This window comes from Pseudophryne corroboree, chromosome 1 (genome assembly GCF_028390025.1).
Source record: "Pseudophryne corroboree isolate aPseCor3 chromosome 1, aPseCor3.hap2, whole genome shotgun sequence".
Classification (NCBI taxonomy): Eukaryota; Metazoa; Chordata; class Amphibia; order Anura; family Myobatrachidae; genus Pseudophryne; species Pseudophryne corroboree.
The window spans coordinates 1,049,661,105-1,049,681,454 of record NC_086444.1 but is presented as its reverse complement, the minus strand read 5'-3'; the positions used below and the strand labels follow the sequence as shown (position 1 = coordinate 1,049,681,454).

The 20,350-nt window shown below is 41.7% G+C and overlaps 2 pseudogenes; one reads left to right on the top strand and one right to left on the bottom strand.

The window, feature by feature from the left end:
- Window positions 1-6,952: 6,952 nt before the first annotated feature.
- LOC134933404 (5S ribosomal RNA) lies at window positions 6,953-7,071 on the bottom strand (annotated as a pseudogene).
- A 3,516-nt stretch (window positions 7,072-10,587) lies between these two features.
- Window positions 10,588-10,706, top strand: LOC134933394 (5S ribosomal RNA; annotated as a pseudogene).
- Window positions 10,707-20,350: the final 9,644 nt, after the last annotated feature.

Below are 20,350 nucleotides of genomic sequence, written 5' to 3'. Positions count from 1 at the left end.
GTAAATGGTTTTTTTTTTTTTAGTGTAGCGGTGTAGTGTGTGAATAAATGTGTTAACATGTTTTTTAATCAATAAGCTCCTAACTATTTTGTTTTTTTATTTTCGGTTTTAATTTTAAATTCACATTCTTAAGTTACATGTCTGAAATGTTTAAGCTAACCAATTTCTGCTATCCAATCTGCAGTTCCTTTATTGCATAAATAAACACAACACCCGATTAACTTGAAACAAAAATATTTATTTGTAGTTTTTTAATAAAAATGTTTTTTTTATAATAGAATTTTTTTTTTAAACAAATTTTTGCAGCAAATTTATAAGTTGCTGGCGCATGTTTGCCAGAATTCCTACCAAACTTATGGGATCTCCAACCGCAACATCTGAAATTAATGCAAAATAAACATTACTAACTTTTTCACATTACCTATTATACAAACACATGCAGGCATGTCCAAACTGCGGCCCTCCAGCTGTCTGGAAAATACATATACCAGCATGCCTTGACCCAGTTTTGCTGTCAGAGAATGCAGAAGCTGTGTCTGGCCATGCTGGGATGTGTAGTTTCTCAACAGCTGGAGGTCCGCAGTTTGGGCAGGCCTGCTTTAATGGCCAAGTAACTACATCATGGATGTTTTAATGAGAAAACATTAGCAGAACAACACACAAGCCTGCTCATCAAGGTTTTTGGTGTTTTTTTTTAAACAAAGTGTACAACACCATGGGGTACATACAGTAATATGGGAGTTATATTTTAGATGGGACGTTACCCATAGCAACCAATCAAATTCAACATATTATCTTGTAGAAGGTGCAAAATAAATGAAAAGTATGATCTGCTTGGTTGCTATGGGCAACATCCCAACTTAAATAGTAATACCATCTTAGTAAATGTAGCCTCATGCAGGGATTCATTCACATCTGGAGTGAAGCAGTCTTTTCTTTGTTGTTTTTAGTCCTGCATCATCACACTGCATATCCACATCTTCAGAAGGACCACATATCCTAGCATGCCCACCCTCCATGAAAGCCTGCCTTACAACATAAGGTCTAACAGCTTTCAAAAAGTAAAATGCCTAAATAGTAGGAGTGTAACTTTCAAAATACAAATCACTGTGTCCTTAGCCTGCCTAACAAAGTGACTCCTGCGACTTTAATGTGCAAATATTGCAATAACCAGGCACAATTGTAAAAGTAAAACCACACAAAAAGTACCACTCAGGTCTAAATGTTTGGCATATAATGTTTCACATACAAACCCTGTTGTGCAGGCAAACCTGTCGACATAGTGATTGGCGACCCAGAGTGGGCATCCTCAACATTGCAGATGTAGACACTGTACATATAATGTTCCTCACACAAATGTAAATGCATCATCCATACCATGATGAAGAAGACAAGCATTTAACCTTGACAAAAGATTGGCCACAGTACAACACTGCATTTATTTGAATGTGTCGTAAAATACTTTAAAAAAAATAAAAACAATGTGAGTGAACTTACTCTCCTCTGCCACTTGCCCACCTCCCTCAAGTGGCTCCGGGGCCTCTGTTGCACATTCTGATGGCGGCGAAGGTGGCTGGCTGGGGGATGGAGGCTGGATGGGGGAAGGAGGCAGGATGGGGGATGGAGGGTCGATTTGTGAAAGAGGATGGAAGGGGGAGGACCTTACAGAGGGTGGTTGAGATTGATAGGGTGAGGGTGGTGGAGAGGTGGTTTGGGACAAAGAGGGGGAGGGGGCAGAGCAGGGAATTGGGAAAGAGAGGGGTATTGGGCCGGAGAGGGGGATTGGGAAAGAGAGGGGGATTGGGCCGGAGAGGGGGAGTGGGCCGTAGAGGGGGATTGGGCCGGAGAGGGGGATTGGGCCGGAGAGGGTGAGTGGGCCGGAGAGGGGGAGTTGGCCATAGAGGGGGAGTGGGCGGGAGATGGGGAGGTGGCCGGAGAGGGGGAGTGGGCTGGAGAAGGGGAGGGGCCTGAGAATGGGCCTGGGAAGAAGAGGGGGATGGGGAGACAGAAGGGGAGGGGGCCTGAGAAGGGGCCTGGGAAGAGGGGGATGGGGCAACAGAAGGGGAGGGGGCTTGAGAAGGGGCCTGGGAAGAAGAGGGGGATGGGGCAACAGATGGGGAGGGGGCCTGAGAAGGGGACTGGGAAGGAGAGGGGGATGGGGCGACAGAAGGGGACTGAGAAGGGGACTGGTGTGGGCTCCCAGCAGCAGCAGCAGCAGCAGCAGCAGCAGCTTGCCGTTGTGCTCGCCCTAGAATGACATATGTAATATTTAGGTTGTAGCATAAAAATTTATAACATCAGCATATTCCTATTACTTTGTTCTGTCCCATGTTAAAGAGACAGGGGTAACATTAATAAGTTCTTTTAATGTTAAAACTGGTGATGTTGCCCATAGCAACAAATCAAATTATACGTAACATTTGTTAAGCTGCTTCTATCAGATAATATATAGAATCTGATTGTTTGATATAGGCAACATCACCAGTTCAAAAAACCTCCCATATTATAAAATTAAACCCACTGAGCAAGTTATTGGGTTAAGTTGACAGGCTGTGTAGCAACTCTGCACAACAACATTCACTTTTGCAGAAGCACCTTGCTACACAGTCATTACTGCTTGCCCTACCCACACACACTGTGTGATGTTTATTCTACAATAGTTTATTGTAATTGTGCAAATTTTCACACTCACTTAGTGAAAGTAGGCAAAGTTTATGCTAAAATTCTCAGTGTTATTTACTGTAATATTTTACTTACTGCACCTACGTATATCACGGATTTGTTGGCGGAGCTCCACCAACAGGTCCGGCGTGCGCCTGCGGAGGTCGCTCCAGCGCCTCTCCAATTGAATGATGGTCCTCCTGCTTCGGGCGCGGGTTCTCACTAAGCGGCGGACCTCCGCGTAGGCCTCGCGCTTTACCCTATTTGGGATAAAGTGCCCTGTGCGTCCTACGTGGCGGTCCATTACTGCTAACTAAACGCACAGCTCGCGGCGGGTAAAAGCTGCTGCACGCATGATGGCAATGGCGTTTTCCATATATGGGCTTATATTTATAGTGTGTGGTGGCATGTGATTGGTTGTAATTGCATGGTGGCATCTGTAATAAACTTTATTGATATGTGTTCATTAATGTGCAGGACAGTTTGTACAGTTCTCATGGGCGGAGATTCGCACCCGCGGACACACACACACCGGAGATTCGCACCCGCGAACACACACACACACACACACACACACACACACACACACACACACACACACACACACATCATTGAGATATGGCTTCAAATCATAAACATATTAGTCTTCACATATATATATATATATATATATTTTTTTTAAAACAACACACACATTTTTTTTGCCCTATTTTTGCCCTTAGAAAAAACACAACTAAGTGTAACAATCTGTTTACTCACCACATTTTGCAGGAACAAACAGCTACACAAAGTCACAAATTTGTGGTTTTTTAGGATCAGATGGTGTGGTATTTTTATGGTAAACAGATGCACAAGCCTAACAGAAAATGACACAAAAATAAAATAAATATTGTTGTTTACATTCAATTTTTTTTTTAAAAAAACCATTGTATACAACAATCTTACACAACATACATGAAAAGGAGAACATTACATAAAAAACTGTACTGAAACAATATAAAATACTCGCAAAACTCACTCAGAAATGTGCTCACTCAGAAATGTCCACCTTGCTTCAGTAATTTTCAGCATACACCCACACACACACAGGCTGCATGCAGGGCGTTTATATAGCCAGTGCAACAATTACTGGCCCAATTTGCATAATATACACCTGCGCGGATTTCCGCACCAGAAACCACACGCAGCTATAAATAGCTAAACACTCGTGCATAGACACATGCCACCAGCAACATGGCTACTCGTGAGCAGATGGCAGCAGAGATGGACGAGGTGCAGCAGCAGATGGCAGCTTTAGCACATAGACGCATAGCACTGCGGAGGCAGATGCTTGACTTTGGCAATGCTGAGTTAGAAATAGCAGGACACAGTACTAGACAAACTCCATCTTCTGATACCCAGGAGTTAGGAGTGAATCATCTGCCAGACATAGCTAGTGGGGAAACTGAGGGTGATTCCGGACTAGCAGCTCAAACACAAACTACACAAGCAGCTAGTGAAGAGGAAGATGGTGAGGAAGGTCCGGACGATAGCTCACAGGCTACTTCCAAAAAAAAGAAAAGACAGCCCGCCTTCACTAAGAGGGAGTTACGGGTTTTGGTCACACAGGCCATGCAAAAAATACATAGAGGACCCAAAAACATGGGTGCTGCAACCAAAGACAGAATTTGGAGGGACATCACTGATTCTGTTAATGAAGTCGGCTCAATAGTCTGCACCTCGCAGGAAGTTCGAAGACGGTAAGTGTATATTGCCAGTCCATTTTCTGTGCCAAGTATTCTTAAAAAGTTACTTAGATGTGATGTTGCCTATAGCAACCAAATGCATAACATGTGTACTATATATTAAAGCAGGTTTTCATAATTTAACTCTACCGTGCCCCTATTTTTCACCACATATGTAGTTGGGCCGACTTCAAATCCCGCCTGAAGGGCAAGAGGTCTGCGGAGTGGAATGCCTCGAGGGCAACAGGGGGAGGTCCTGCTGCCACTGTGGAATACACAGATCTTGAGGAGATGGCGATGGACTGTGTGAGCTACGAGGAGGGGGTTGGGGTGTCTCATATGGACACGGACCTTCCTGAAATACTCCATGCACATGGCTTGCCAGGTAAGTTTACACACATATTTGTAATGTAAATTTTTTTGGCATCCAAAAGTCTCATATTGTTTTTTTTCTACTCTTTTCCCACTCATTCTTCTATTTGCTTTGAACATAACACAGCACAGGTGGGTGAGCAGGTAGAGTCACAGGAGGGTTATGTGGCTGAGGCTGAGGTGGAGGGACCTAGTGTCTCTGGCACTGTGGGACCACAAATCCCACCCATCAGGATTCCAACTGGCCAACCCTCTGCTATCCCGGAAATCCTGACTGAAATAGCCAGGTATGGTGAGAGCCTGAATGCTTTTCAGGACAGGATGCTCCGGGAGGTAAGCCAGATACCTGTCCGGCTCACTGAGCACAGAACCAGTGTGGAGCAAGGTGTAGCTCAACTCTGCCAAGGTCTGGCAGAGATCAGGCAGGGCCAAGATCAACTCGCCTCATCCTTCCAAGAACTTGCCAATTCGATTCGGCAAGGGCTCCAGGACATCACTGTCTCCCTTGCCCACAGTGGCAGAGAGCCAGCCACATCAGCTCCCTCCCCTCCCCCTGCCCAGGAAGAACATCCCACTGGGCAGGGCCCTCGAAGGTTGCTCCGCAGACCAAGCCAAGAAGAACTACATCAGGCGGGGAAAAAAAGAGAAAGTGATGTCTCTCCAGATGGGCAGCACCCATGTTTTACATGTTGCCTCAATGTTTTTTTTTATTTTGGCTTGTGTGGCCAGAATGTAGAACTCCCTCAAAGTGAAAGGTTTTCTTTAAATTGTAGCCTGTGAGTTATTTGGGCCTACACCTGAGCCATCTTCCTCTTCCTAGCGTGCTGTGTATGTTTGTGTTTGTGTGTTGGTTCCGGAATCTACCTCAGTTCCCCTAAAAGTTTAGTCTGGCTGGGGGTTCACTTACTTAATTTAAAACATCATAGTTTGTCAGAAGATGGGGTTACCATAGTACAGGGTTCTGCTATGTGCATTTTGCCACTGCCATCTGCTTGCTGCTATGTCCATCTCTGTATGTGATGCTCATTTGTAGCCATGTTGTGTTGGTGATTTTGTTCTTTTTTTGAAGTAAAAAAAAACTACTTTACAATTGTTTGTGTGTTTTATTAAAGGTTATGCACTCAGGAAAACTGTGCCCTGTAAACTTGAACATGGCATATTGACATTTGTGGAACAAGGGAACTATCAGAATATTAAGACAAACATTGCATAGTGTAATTTAAAATCTGTATGCCTTGCACAACACTTGGCCATATAAAAAAAAAAAAAGGAACTTGTGTTACTAGGGGCAACATGCCATAGTATTAGATATGGACACATATTCCCCAAAAAAACTAACACAAACATATTAAGTCACATTAAATGTAGGCTGCATTATTGTGCTCATGTTATTTGGTATGTACAAAGGAATATGTCTATGTCGAAATGATTTAGCTGATGTAGTTTATAAGTTTGTTTAGTCACATTTGAGATTATTAAACAAATAATTAAAACATGCATTTAACTTCAGTTAATTTTTATTTGTACAAAAAATACAGTGCATTATTTGTGAGTGTAGCAAAGAGAAGAAAAAAGAAAGACTCTGTGTTGGGGCACGCTTAGAAATTTGAAATAAGTTTATTAAAACTTAACATTTAATTAATAACGAATAAAAGTAATGAGGAGTTTGATACAGAAAAATTGTTCAAGAACACAAAGTAAACATATATATTGACAGAAATCAGGATAAGCCTGATACAAAATTATGGGCACCTGTGGTGAAAAATATACTGAAAAACATAAAAAAATTACAAAAAATTAATATTATTAAGGTGCCTGAGTTAATCAAAATTCAAAATTGGAGTAGAGGTAAATGATATGTACATATAATCACCGCAGTGATAGTTGTAGGTAAGCACCTAGTCTAAAACCTCATGAGAATAGATGAGAGGCACAAAGGTTCATAATTGAAATGTCAAATAACTGAGGGTAATCACCTGGTAGAGATTCTGTTTGCTAAAAGGCTAGATCCTTATAGATAACAAAGCATTTAAGATAAAAGTATGATTATTAAAGATACAAAAGAGCATTGATAAATAAGCCTAAAGGCAAAGCCAATTGTAGATAAACAGAAGGTTTGCAGGAAAGTTGGATAAGGAATAGGTAAGTTTCAGAAGTTGCTCTAACACTTCTGCTGTTTGTGATCAGAGGTCACAATCTTACTGCACCTGATATTCCCAAGAGGTCACCCTACTAGGTACTGATCAGGCTTATCAGCGCTTAGCTTCCAAGGTCGGATGAGGTTGGGCGTTGCTGCTGAAATATGGCAGTAATAAACACTAGGATACAAATGAGAGAGTGTAATGAGTAGTGAGCAACAAGGTACTTCTGCTGTCCAGTTTCTAGCACAGATTCTCTGTTGCTGTGAGCATTGCAGAGAGTGGTCTCGCATCTGGATGAGAGGGTACTAAAAATAGAAGTGAGATATGCTCAGAATAGGGAGGAAACCCTGCCTTCTGCTGTCCACTGTCTTATATAGATATATAGCGGACAGTGGATGAGAGAGGTGGGTTAGGCTTACCTATTGAAAAAAAGGGTGGTGGGAAAATTAGAAGAAGGAGAAGAAATGGTAATGTGGTGAGATCACAAATTAACAAAAAATTAAGTAAATTATGAAATAAAACAATCATGAAATCAACGATTAATTTTTGAAGTACATCGGTGGTATCCCTTATGTATGAGGGAAGATTGAGCACATGTTGTCGCAGGTGTAGATCCAAAAAAACACTAGGTTTTTCGAGTAAGCCCCCTTGCCCAGATACAATAGGGCGCCCCGGAGGGACATTGATATTTTTATGTATTTTCGGCAATAGGTAGAGGGTGGGAGTTTTAGGTTTGTGTCTCGGCCTTACACACACCCACTTATTACCCTTTCTTCTCTTTACACACAGTTCCCAACCTTAAGCATTATTCTCACTTCCACTCCCACACTTTAATTCATTTATGTAACAAATCACTTTTTATATCATCAGGTTATTCAGTCCTACCACAAACCCTCTCCCGCTCTCCCTATTGGGGACTCCGCACATCAAATCTCACAAATCAAACACAACAAGGGTTTTTTTGTTTTTTCTTCATGACTTATTATAATAACAGAGCAGCAATTTTGGAAAAGCAGAATTGAGACCTCTACTTGTCTTGTTTCATACCAAGGTGAAGGGAATGGACCCCTCTCATCCCAATATTCGATGCTGATAGCAGATATGGGGAAAGCAGAGGGTTCAACCCTTCAAGTACTTTGGTACTAGCCTCTCCTTTATCTCCATTGGATAACTGTGTGATTTCCTTTCCATGTACACACTCTCTTATTCCAGCAGCCGGGCTACTCTGCAATGCTGTAGTAACAGAGGGTTCTGAGCAGCAACATTGGAAAAGCAGAAGTAGGTACCTCTATTTCTCCTATTTCAATACCGCGGTGAAGGAGGCAGACCCCTCTCATCCTGACATTCGATGCTATATGCAGATGTTTGAGACAGCAGAAGGTCTGCACCTTCCTATACCTCGGTATCTTTCCATTTCCAATCAAGGAAATTCATCTATGAAGTGGTCTCTATTGATGCACTTTTTCAATTAAAGGGTATTCTTTATGGAGAAAGATACAGGTCATTTATTTCCAGCTGTGATTTGAGGACAATTATTATTATTTTTTATGCTGCACATATAATATTGATATAGGATATTCAAAATTGTGCATTAACTCCCATAGGGGGTTATTATCATCTCTTGAGAGTAAGTGACTGCATATTCAATTTTTGTGGTTTGAAGCATATACAAACTCCACACTGGGATGACACTTTCACTTCTGGATACATTGGAACAAGTTTTGAGCACATACAAACTCCACACTGGGATGACAATCAGTCCTTTTTGATGTGTTGCAAAGCATGTATAAACTTCACACGGTTATAAAATTCAAGCATGATCAATGTGTTGTATCATCTTCCTGCTTTCATATAAGGGATATTGATTGGTATGAAATTTGTTTTGAAATCAATGATTTATGATATTTTTCAATCCCATATCTTTAATTGATTATATTATGCATAGGAATTTTTAAACTTATTGAATCTTTTGACTCTGTGAATGATGTTGTGAGGCACGTGGTAATTCTACACAAACAACAAAGTGCGTATCATCCTGTTGGAGCTGGGTCCCTCATAATGGAGACCTAAGTCCTATGCATAGGCTATTGGGATCGTAAACATACAGATTTCTCTTTACTTACCTGCATCCATGATATGATGTGTATATATGAACTGCATATGGAAGCGTTTGGAGTTTTTTGTCATCTGATGATTAGAAGTCGCACCCAGGGAAGCCCACTCTCCTTGCTATTATGGAAATGGGTTATATACCATAGGGGAGTTTACAAATCGACTGTGGTACTCGATAAGTGTGTCATCCGCAACCAATACTCTAACTAACCACTTTGTCTCTCTCCCCTCTCCCGGTTTTTAGGAGATCCAATATTTCCATTTATTTATTTATTTATCATTATTATTATTATTATTATTATTTTTATATTTTTTCAGTGTTTCCTATGTGACCCAAGCCATGAAGATCCACCACACTAATGCATACTATTGCAATAAGATGAGCTACTAACAGTGCACGAATGCATTGCAACACTTCCAGCCGTGATAAAACCTTTTTTCCGTATATCCGGCCATCTAACAACGGTTACCTAGCAACTCCAGCCTCATAGCATAAACGGATGACTTTACTTCCGGCTTGACGTCCAGTTGAAACGCAAACTCCGGAACGCACGCGACCACATGACTTCCGGCCAAGAACGACACTTCCGGTCTGACGCGATCGCGGGATCCCGATATACAGAACATCTCAATGAACTATTCATACGGCAGCCACCTCCTCATGACTTTATATTTACACTTTCAGGTGTAAGAACATTCGCCAGCCTTCTGCTGTTTTTGATGTCTTTGATGTTTCCCTTTTTTTCATCAGCACAATTCCCTATTTAAAATGAGGGTGATGTCACTATGGACTTCCACCAATCGGAATCCCTAGTGATGTTAAGCCCTCCCAGTTCCCTCCCTCCTCTGCCTTAAATACAGCAGCTTTTTCCTTATGCCCTGACACAGTGAACAAGCCACCCTGGTGAAACGGTCCGTCTGTGCTCAGTGATGCTGAACTCTTTCTAGCTCAGATCACTTTTGGGACTCCCTGGTATTGTATGTGCCCATTTGGACTCCAGTTATTTAACTGATACTGATATATAATCAATATTGTTTTTTTTCCATGTTTGCTATTTTTGATCCTTAATTATTGTTCTAAACCATTTTCTGGTATTTCCTTTTAAATGTAATACTTTTTTGCAGAATCCTTTCTGCATAAACAGGGTCTTATACCCATTTTGGTAAGCCTTTACCATGCAGCCTGTGTTTACTTTCCTTTTTCCAATTAATCGTTGATTTCATGATTGTTTTATTTCATAATTTACTTAATTTTTTGTTAATTTGTGATCTCACCACATTACCATTTCTTCTCCTTCTTCTAATTTTCCCACCACCTTTTTTTTCAATAGGTAAGCCTAACCCACCTCTCTCATCCACTGTCCGCTATATATCTATATAAGACAGTGGACAGCAGAAGGCAGGGTTTCCTCCCTATTCTGAGCATATCTCACTTCTATTTTTAGTACCCTCTCATCCAGATGCGAGACCACTCTCTGCAATGCTCACAGCAACAGAGAATCTGCGCTAGAAACTGGACAGCAGAAGTACCTTGTTGCTCACTACTCATTACACTCTCTCATTTGTGTCCTAGTGTTTATTACTGCCATATTTCAGCAGCAACGCCCAACCTCATCCGACCTTGGAAGCTAAGCGCTGATAAGCCTGATCAGTACCTAGTAGGGTGACCTCTTGGGAATATCAGGTGCAGTAAGATTGTGACCTCTGATCACAAACAGCAGAAGTGTTAGAGCAACTTCTGAAACTTACCTATTCCTTATCCAACTTTCCCGCAAACCTTCTGTTTATCTACAATTGGCTTTGCCTTTAGGCTTATTTATCAATGCTCTTTTGTATCTTTAATAATCATACTTTTATCTTAAATGCTTTGTTATCTATAAGGATCTAGCCTTTTAGCAAACAGAATCTCTACCAGGTGATTACCCTCAGTCATTTGACATTTCAATTATGAACCTTTGTGCCTCTCATCTATTCTCATGAGGTTTTAGACTAGGTGCTTACCTACAACTATCACTGCGGTGATTATATGTACATATCATTTACCTCTACTCCAATTTTGAATTTTGATTAACTCAGGCACCTTAATAATATTAATTTTTTGTAATTTTTTATGTTTTTCAGTATATTTTTCACCACAGGTGCCCATAATTTTGTATCAGGCTTATCCTGATTTCTGTCAATATATATGTTTACTTTGTGTTCTTGAACAATTTTTCTGTATCAAACTCCTCATTACTTTTATTCGTTATTAATTAAATGTTACGTTTTAATAAACTTATTTCAAATTTCTAAGCGTGCCCCAACACAGAGTCTTTCTTTTTTCTTCTCTTTGCTTAACCATTACTGACTCTGGGAGCACCACCAACTCAAATAATTATTTAGATGTCTTCATTAAGAATCTTTAAATTTAAACTTAGTATCGTTGGTCATTCCCTGAACAGTTTTCTACAATCTGTGTATTAATCTATGTTCATCATTACCACATTTTTCCTGTGCGGAACCAAACCAAATTTCTGTTTATTTGTGAGTGTGTCAGATTTATTTGTGGTAACAATACAAATATTAAGTGGCCATATAATTGCTGCTTGTATTATTTTGTAAGAGCAGTGTTTGGCGAGTAATTGCTCAACAGGTGAATTCAGTTGCTAATTAATTGCTAATTAGAGCAGACACACACTTGTAACAGTACTTCGCAAGTGCTGAGTAGCTGCAGACTTACTCTTTGGCTGCGTCAAGATAGCGAACATTTGTTATGTACTTTTACCATAGGATACGCATTTTTGCCAAAAACACGCCTACTGCTGGATGCATACCCCCACACTAGCCGCCCACTTTCACGCCCATTTCGTAGGATTGCGAAGCCGTGCCTCTGCCTCGCCTCCGTCACTCCCTGTTTTCGTTTGTGTATTACGAGCAGATTTTCGTATAGGAATTCTGCACAAGTGTCGTATCGCTAGCTTTGCGCATGCGTATTTCCGCTTTTGCGCATGCGCAGTTTGAGATTTTTTGTTGTTTGCGATGCGATGATCTGCTGCGAACAACTCGGAATGAGGGCCAATATTGGTGGCGTTGTCCGAAATCACAAATCACCAGGAAAGTCTAAGTGGGGTAAACCATTGTGCAATGATGTCCCTCAGTTTCTGTAAGAGGTTGTCAGCGGTGTGCCTCTTATGGAATCCGGAGATACACATCGTAGCCTGCCTAGGAATGAGTTGGCGTTTGTGAGATGCTGCTACTTGTGCCTCTGCTGTTGTTGCTGCGGGAGGCAATACATCTACCCAGTGGACTGTCACAGTCATATAGTCCTTAGTTTTCCTTGCTCCACATGTCCGTGATTTAGTGGACACTGGCTACAACCGCATTTTTCAGGACACTGAGGACACTTTTCTTAATGTCCCTGTACAGTCCGGGAATCGCTTTCCTTGTGAAGTGGAATCTAGATGGGATTTGGAACCGGGGACACAGTACATCCAGCAACTGTCTTAATCCCACTGCACTAATGGTGGATACCAGATGCACGTCTAACACAAGCTTAGTTGTTATGGCCTCAGGAATCCGCCTTGCAACATGGTAACTGCTGTAATATTTCACCTTCCTCACAAAGGACTGTTGGACAGTCAATTACTTATTTGAAGTAGTACAAGTGGTCTTCCGACTTCCCCGCTGGGATGACGACTTGACTCCCAGTAGCAACAACAGCAGCGGCAGCAGCAGCAATAGGCGTACCACTCAAGGATCCACTGGAGGAATCCCAGTTAGGAGAGAACTCGTCAGTCATGCCAGTGACATGGCTTGCAAGACTACTGACGTTCCTGACTGAGGAGGAAATTGACATTGAGGGAGTTGGTGGTGTGGCTTGCAGGAGCTTGGGTACAACAGGAAGAAGGGATTTAGGTGTCAGTGAACTGCTTATGCTCTTACCCAAAGTTTCTGAACTTGACAATGACTTCTGATGAATGCGCTGCAGGTGACATATAAGGGAGGCTTTTTCTAGGTGGTTAACGTCCTTACCCCTACTTATTACGGATTGAAAAAGGCAACACATGGCTTGACACCTGTTCTCCAGATTTGTGGAGAAATAATTCCACACCGAAGAGGTGGCTTTTTTTGGTATTTTGCCCAGGCATGACAATGGGCTTTCTCATCCCACAATCAACAACTGTCTCCACTGGTGCCTTATTCAAACAAACCACATCACCATCAGAATCCTCATCGTCAACTTACTCCTCAGCGCCAGCTACACCTATATCCTCTTCATCCTAATGTACGTCTACAGTGACATCCTCAATCTCAATATCAGCAACTGGACTGGTGGTGCTCTTCCCAGCATTTGCAGGGGGCGTGCAAATGGTGGTAGGAGCCTCTTCTTTCCATACAGTCTTGGGAAGGTCAGGCCTAGACATCGCAACCGCGGACACACTTGGACTGTCCTTGGGGATTTGTGATATCTCTGAACGCACAGTTGTATTTTCCTATGCTTTAACAAGCTTCATTTTTTTAATTTTTTGAGAGGGAGGAGGGCTTCCATCCTCATGAGAAGCTGAGCCACCAGTCATGAACATAGGCCAAGGCCTTAGCCTTTCCTTGCCACTTTGTGTTGTGAATGTCATATTGCCAATTTTACGTTCCTCGTCAGATAATTTCTTTTTTTCCCCTGATTATTGAGTTTTGCTTCTTGGATTTTACATGCCCTCTATGACATTGGGCATTGGCCTTAGCAGACGACGTTAATGGAATTGCATCGTCAATGTCATGACTGGTGGCAGCAGCAGCTTCAGCACTAGTACTAGGACAGGAAGTGGTTCCTGATCTTCCCTTTATTATTACAGCACACAAAACAGTGCCCCTTTATGTTCACAGCACCCCTGTATACTTACAGCAGACAGGGTCAGTGTAATGTTATTTGAACAGCAGCACCCCTATATTTTACAGCATACAGGAGCAGTGTGCTTTTAATTTTTAACAACTGCACCCATAAATTGTAATAGCATACAGGGCCAGTGTAATGTTACTTAAACAGCAGCACCCCTATATTTTACAGCATACAGGAGCAGTGTGCTTTTAATTTTTAACAACTGCACCCATAAATTGTAATAGCATACAGGGCCAGTGTAATGTTACTTAAACAGCAGCAACCCTATATTTTACAGTATACAGCAATGTGCTTTTAATTTTTAGCAACTGCACCCCTAAATTTTTACAACATACAGCGCCAGCAGCACCCCTATATTTTACAGCATAGAAGAGCAGTGTGCTTTTAATTTTTAGCAACTGCACCTGTGAATTTTTACAACATACAGCGCCAGCAGCACCCCTTTATTTTACTGCATACAGGAGCAGTGTGCTTTTAATCTTTAGCAACTGCACCACTGAATTTTTACAACATACAGGAACAGGAGCACCCTATATATCTTACAGCATACAGGAGCAGTGTGCTTTTAATTTTTAACAACTGCACCTCTGAATTTTTACAACATACAGGGCCAGCAGCACCCTTATATTTTACAGCATACAGGAGCAGTGTGCTTTTAATTTTTAACAAATGCACCCCTGAATTTTTACAACATACAGGTCCAGCAGCACCCTCATATTTTTAAGCATACAGGAGGAGGACAGTGCCCCTGCACCCTGTACAACACAGTGACAGCCAGGATAGCAACACCCATGTACAGCTGCAGCACCCAGCCATCACAGCACATGAAACACCAGTGACAGCCAGGACAGCTCCCCTAGCACAGCACAGGTACATCACAGTGACTGCAGCAGCACCCCTACAGAGCACACACTAACCCCACCCGACACCACCACCCACAGAGAGAGACAGAGGTCTGTCTCCCTCACTCTCCAAGTCCGGAGTGAAAATGGCAGCAACGCGCGGCTGTTTATATGGGATCCAAAACCCACGAGAGTCTGACAGCGGGATGATGATGTTTTGCCTCGTTCTGCTTTCCGAGTCTTGCGGGAAGTCCCGAGCCGGACTCGGATCAGGGAACCGAACCCGCTCATCTCTAATATAGAGTGCCAGAATATAGAAGTATATATATATATCCACAGAATAAACGGCACTCAGAGGCAGCAAAGGGTTTCAATAAAGTATAATCCCATCAGTCAATGTTTCAGGGAGTTAAACCCCCATCGTGTGGACCAACACAGCAGTAATGTACAACAGTGACATGCAACACTTACCCATATAAATACCACCAGAAACAATTAGCTGTCGCTGCTGGTGTCTACCAATCAGCGTCCCGCTCGCAGACCAACTTCCACTGCTGTAGTTCCGGTCCCTGCACTGCCTATTACCATGGGAACCCAGAGATGCTTTCCACTGAGCCAGCGCAGTGCGCTCCAGGACCTCCATAAGCGCAATCATTGCCACAAGGAGGGGAGCTGTAAAGGGGACACATAATCACCGTGACACAGCATATATAAAAAACATACAAAAACACAGAAAAAAATACACAAAAACATACACAAAGAGAAAAGCACAAGAATTATAAATAGAAATACATCCTGTTCCAAGAAGGGAAAGAAAGATCAGTAAAATATTGCCGCCACATTACATAAGTCAGGAACTAAATATATATTAAAGTCCACCTACTATCTGGACACTAGACAATTGCACAAGTGAATTCCAGTTATTTTTTCATTCAGACTACCAGGACTAGTTGTCCCAAGTCTGGTAATCCACCGTGCTTCCTTTATCAACAGAGTCTTAGCTCTGTCACCCTCACGTAGGGAAGTGGGTACATGATCAATCATAAAGTAATGTAGGGACTCCAACGTATGTCCTGCTTGTTTGAAATGTATGGCGACCAGTTGGTCCACCACTTTAACTTCCAAAATCATTTTAATGGCTGATCTGTGTACAGCCATTCTCTCTGAGAATTTCCGGATGGTTTGTCCAACGTAGTATAATCCGCAGGGACATAAAATTATGTATACTACAAAAGCAGTTGAACAGGAGAGTACAAATCTGATATCATACTTTTTTGCACAATGAGGATGTTTAAACGATGTACAATTATTCATATGGCGACATGTGGCACAACCACTGCAGCGACAGCAGCCAGGGGGTTTGCAATAGATTTTAAGGATTTTGGGGGTACCCATCCCTGTGATGTCTGTGTGAACAATCCTATCTCTAATGTTTCTACTCCGTCAGAATGCTACCATTGGTGTAGTTTGTTTAAATGATTTCAAATCCAGGTTCGAAGACACAATTGGCCATAATGTCCTAGATGCCCTTTTAACCATAGGGCTGGACGTGGTAAAGTCACTAGGTAACAGAATTCTTTTGCTCATGTTTTTATTAACCTGTTCTAACAGGGAATGTCTCGTCATGTTCATTACTTCCTGCTTTTGAAGCAATAACATTTTACCATCATAACCACAAGCTCTAAATTTGTTAATAAGAAGATCTAGTTCAATGTCAAGTTTAGAGGTATCATTTACTATGCGGGCTATCTGCATCATTTGAGAACAGGGTAGGCCAGTTTTTAAAGACTCAGGATAATGGCTGGATGCCACCAACAATGTGTTGCGATCAGTAGGTTTATGAAAAACCTCTGTCGTAACCTAACCATCAATATTTTTTTTTTATTAACAGCAAGAAAATGTGCCTCACTAGGACTGCATGAGTAGGTAAATTTAATAGGTGATCCTAGATTATTGATCTCATTCATGAGCTCTACAAAGGAAATTGGGCCCCCATCCACAACAAAAATACATCATCTATAGAGCGGCAGTACATAAGAATCTTATGACTGATATCGATATCATTAAAAAACATTTTTTTCTTCTGCTCATACATGTAGATGTTGACATACGATGGTGCCATTGTTGAACCCATTGCACACACCCTCTGTTGTAAATAAAAATGTTCATCAAATAAGAAATCATTTCTGTAGAGTGTCAATTCCAGTAAGGTCAAAAAAAGCTCATGATCAAATAGAGAAAGTAATAGTTCTGTTTCCCGAAAGCCTTTCATAGCATGTAGACCCCAAGAATGGGGAATTATAGTGTACAAGCTGCAGACATCAAGGCAGCATAGCAGTGTCCAATCTGGTAATTTATCAAATGCTTGTAATTTTTTTTTAAATGAAGCTATATCTTTTAGGAAGGTCAGCTGATTACACAATAATGGTTGTGGAATAGAATCCAGTAACTGTGCCACTGATCTATATAAGGGGCCGAAATAATCAGTCTCCCCGGTGGTTTGAAGCTGTTCTTGTGTAATTTGGGCAGGGTATACAAAACAGGAACTTTAGGATGTTTAATGCTAAGGGCTCTAAAAATCTTCTTTGGAAGTTTGCCCGACATCTTAGCTGATTTTAGAATGCCTTCCAGTTCCTTCTGATATGTCCCTGTAGGGTCTGATTTCAGCTTGAGGTAGACAGTAGTATCCAATAGTTGTGAAAACATTTCTTCACATTAGTCCTGAATGTTCAGAATGATGATGGGCCTGATTATAATATCATCATAGGTACCTGGTGCCTTGAGGGCTCGCATTTCCGGTTTGGAAAGATTACATTTAATTTTAGCAGGAGCAGATGTATATTTAATAAGAGAATCATCCAACAATCTATGGAATGATTTCAGTGATGCGTTGGTTGAATGTGGATCAAATGCAGATTTTGAAGATTTTCTTAGAAAGTTGGAAAAAATAAAAGTATCCATGTTTGTGGGAACATCTTGAAAAATGTTCTTTAAGGTGCAGCTTCCACAAGAAGGCATGCAGGTCCCTCGTCCAATTAAACATATCAAATAAATTAGTAGGGACAAAACTAAGGGGTCTATTTACTAAGCCTTGGATGGAGATAAAGTCGCTGGAGATAAAGTACCGGCCAATCGGCTCCTAACTGTCATTTTTCAAACACAGCCTGTGACATGACAGTTAGGAGCCGATTGGCTGGTACTTTATCTCCAGCGACTTTATCTCCATCCAAGGCTTAGTAAATAGACCCCTAAGTCCCTTACTAAGGACCGCCATCTCCATAGGATCAAGCACACGATTAGACAGGTTGAAAATAAGTGATTCTTTTTCTGGGTACCAGCGCTTATTACTTTGGTTCTGGCCACCCCGATGGATGGCAATGATTTTGTAGGGCTTGTTATGTCCTGTGAAGCCACCCCTAAAGGAGTATTTGAAGGTCTCATAGAATCTTCCCCTTCTGATATTGCAAAGTCACTGTCTGAGCTCGATCTATTGGAGCTTTCATTGGTGGAAATTTACTAAGCTCCCGAATCCATTCTAGTTTGTTTGTTTTTTCTAAGTGTCATCTCGGGAATTTACTAAACACAAATCTCTCCAGTGTTTGGCCCATTCGTATTGTTTTTCCCAGTTGAGTACACAAATACGAATTAATAGACCATCAGTCAAACGTGGTTGTTAGTTTATACAGCACAGTAATTCACCAAGGATTCGTATTTGTAAACTCGAACAGGAATCCTTAATTGTGGCAGCAAAAAAACTTGAATCATAAAAAAATTATGTTTCCAAATAGAGCTGGCGTGTTTACATGTGTTTCAACTTACCCATTAATCACACCAGAATTTGGTTGCCTAAGCTCCTGGTGACACTTTTGGAGTCTAGATGTATGGAGGCAGGTAAGGCAGGAACTCATTGAACATAATTTTTTCAGGAAAGTATATTTGTGTCACTTTTGATGCTTTCACATCGCAAAACCTGCTTTTGAAACGGTTCTTTAAACGGTTCTTAAAACGGGTCTGAGCAGTTAAACCCCCTTCACATCGTATGTTGTAACCAGTATATTACCATTTCATTACCGTTTTGGTACCTTTCACACTGAACCCGTTTCACCCATAGAAAACAGTGGTTGTCATTATAAATTGACTTTTCAGGCCCACACATTATTAATAATTATTAATTAATTAATTATTAATAATTTGGATAGTTGTACGATGGAACCCAGCAGCTTGAAGCATTTTAACCATGTTTTTATATATAAGTGCATCCTTGACTGTCCCAGTTATTTGTCTGCAGATTTCCTCATCCCCTCTGATTCTTAACAGCTCCCTCACCTCTTCATCACTCCAAGTTGCCATTGTATAATATATTTGCAGTAAGAAAACGCTTCTAAACCCACTCTCATGTGTCTGATGTGTTTTTCCGCTGGCTTCCTGCTTCTGCCTGGTGACATCACACATGGAGACAGCCTATCACCTCCTATGGCTTGGAAATACCGTTTCAGAGCCTTTCACACTGCACAGTGAAACGGTTCTGAATCGGGTAGGACCCTGCTTTTTAACGGTTTCAAAATACCAGTGTTTTGAAAACGGTAAATTCAAGGTGGCCCTTTCACATCGCAGCTGGAACCGTTTAGGAAGGCTGAAAAATGGGCAATTTACCGGGTTAAAGCTGCGGTGTGAAAGGGGTATTTGTGTTTTCTGTGGTTTTGTTGTTATACGTAAAAACACATATATATTGACTAAACACTGCATTCGGTAATTTCAATTGCTGCATGTGTAATATATGTTTATGTGTTGGCTACATTTACTGTTCTGTGTGTTGGAAATGGAAGAATAATGTAGAGAACCAACGAATACGCCAAAAAGCATTTATTTGTGGTTTGTTTCTTTTTTTTTTGGAGAGGACGCCAGCCACATACATTGAATTTGGTGGTGCAGAATTATTTAAAAAACGACAGGGGCGTGCAAGAGATGCTGTCGGTGGCCCGAAGAATTGCGGGCCACTTTCGGCATTCAGCCACCGCCTGCCGAAGACTGGAGCAACAGCAAACAGTCCTGAACCTGCCCTGTCATCATCTGAAGCAAGAGGTGGTAACGAGGTGGAATTCAACCCTCTATATGCTTCAGAGGATGGAGGAGCAGCAAAAGGCCATTCAAGCCTATACATCTGCCTACAATATAGGCAAAGGAGGGGGAATGCACCTGACTCAAGCGCAGTGGAGAATGATTTCAACATTGTGCAAGGTTCTGCAACCCTTTGAACTTGCCACACGTGAAGTTAGTTCAGACACTGCCTGCCTGAGTCAGGTCATTCCCCTCATCAGGCTTTTGCAGAAGAAGCTGGAGACATTGAAGGAGGAGCTAAAACAGAGCGATTCCGCTAGGCATGTGGGACTTGTGGATGGAGCCCTTAATTCGCTTAACCAGGATTCACAGGTGGTCAATCTGTTGAAATCAGAGCACTACATTTTGGCCACCGTGCTCGATCCTAGATTTAAAACCTACGTTGTATCTCTCTTTCCGGCAGACACAAGTCTGCAGAGGTTCAAAGACCTGCTGGTGAGAAAATTGTCAAGTCAAGTGGAACGTGACCCGTCAACAGCTGCTCCTTCACATTCTCCCGCAACTGGG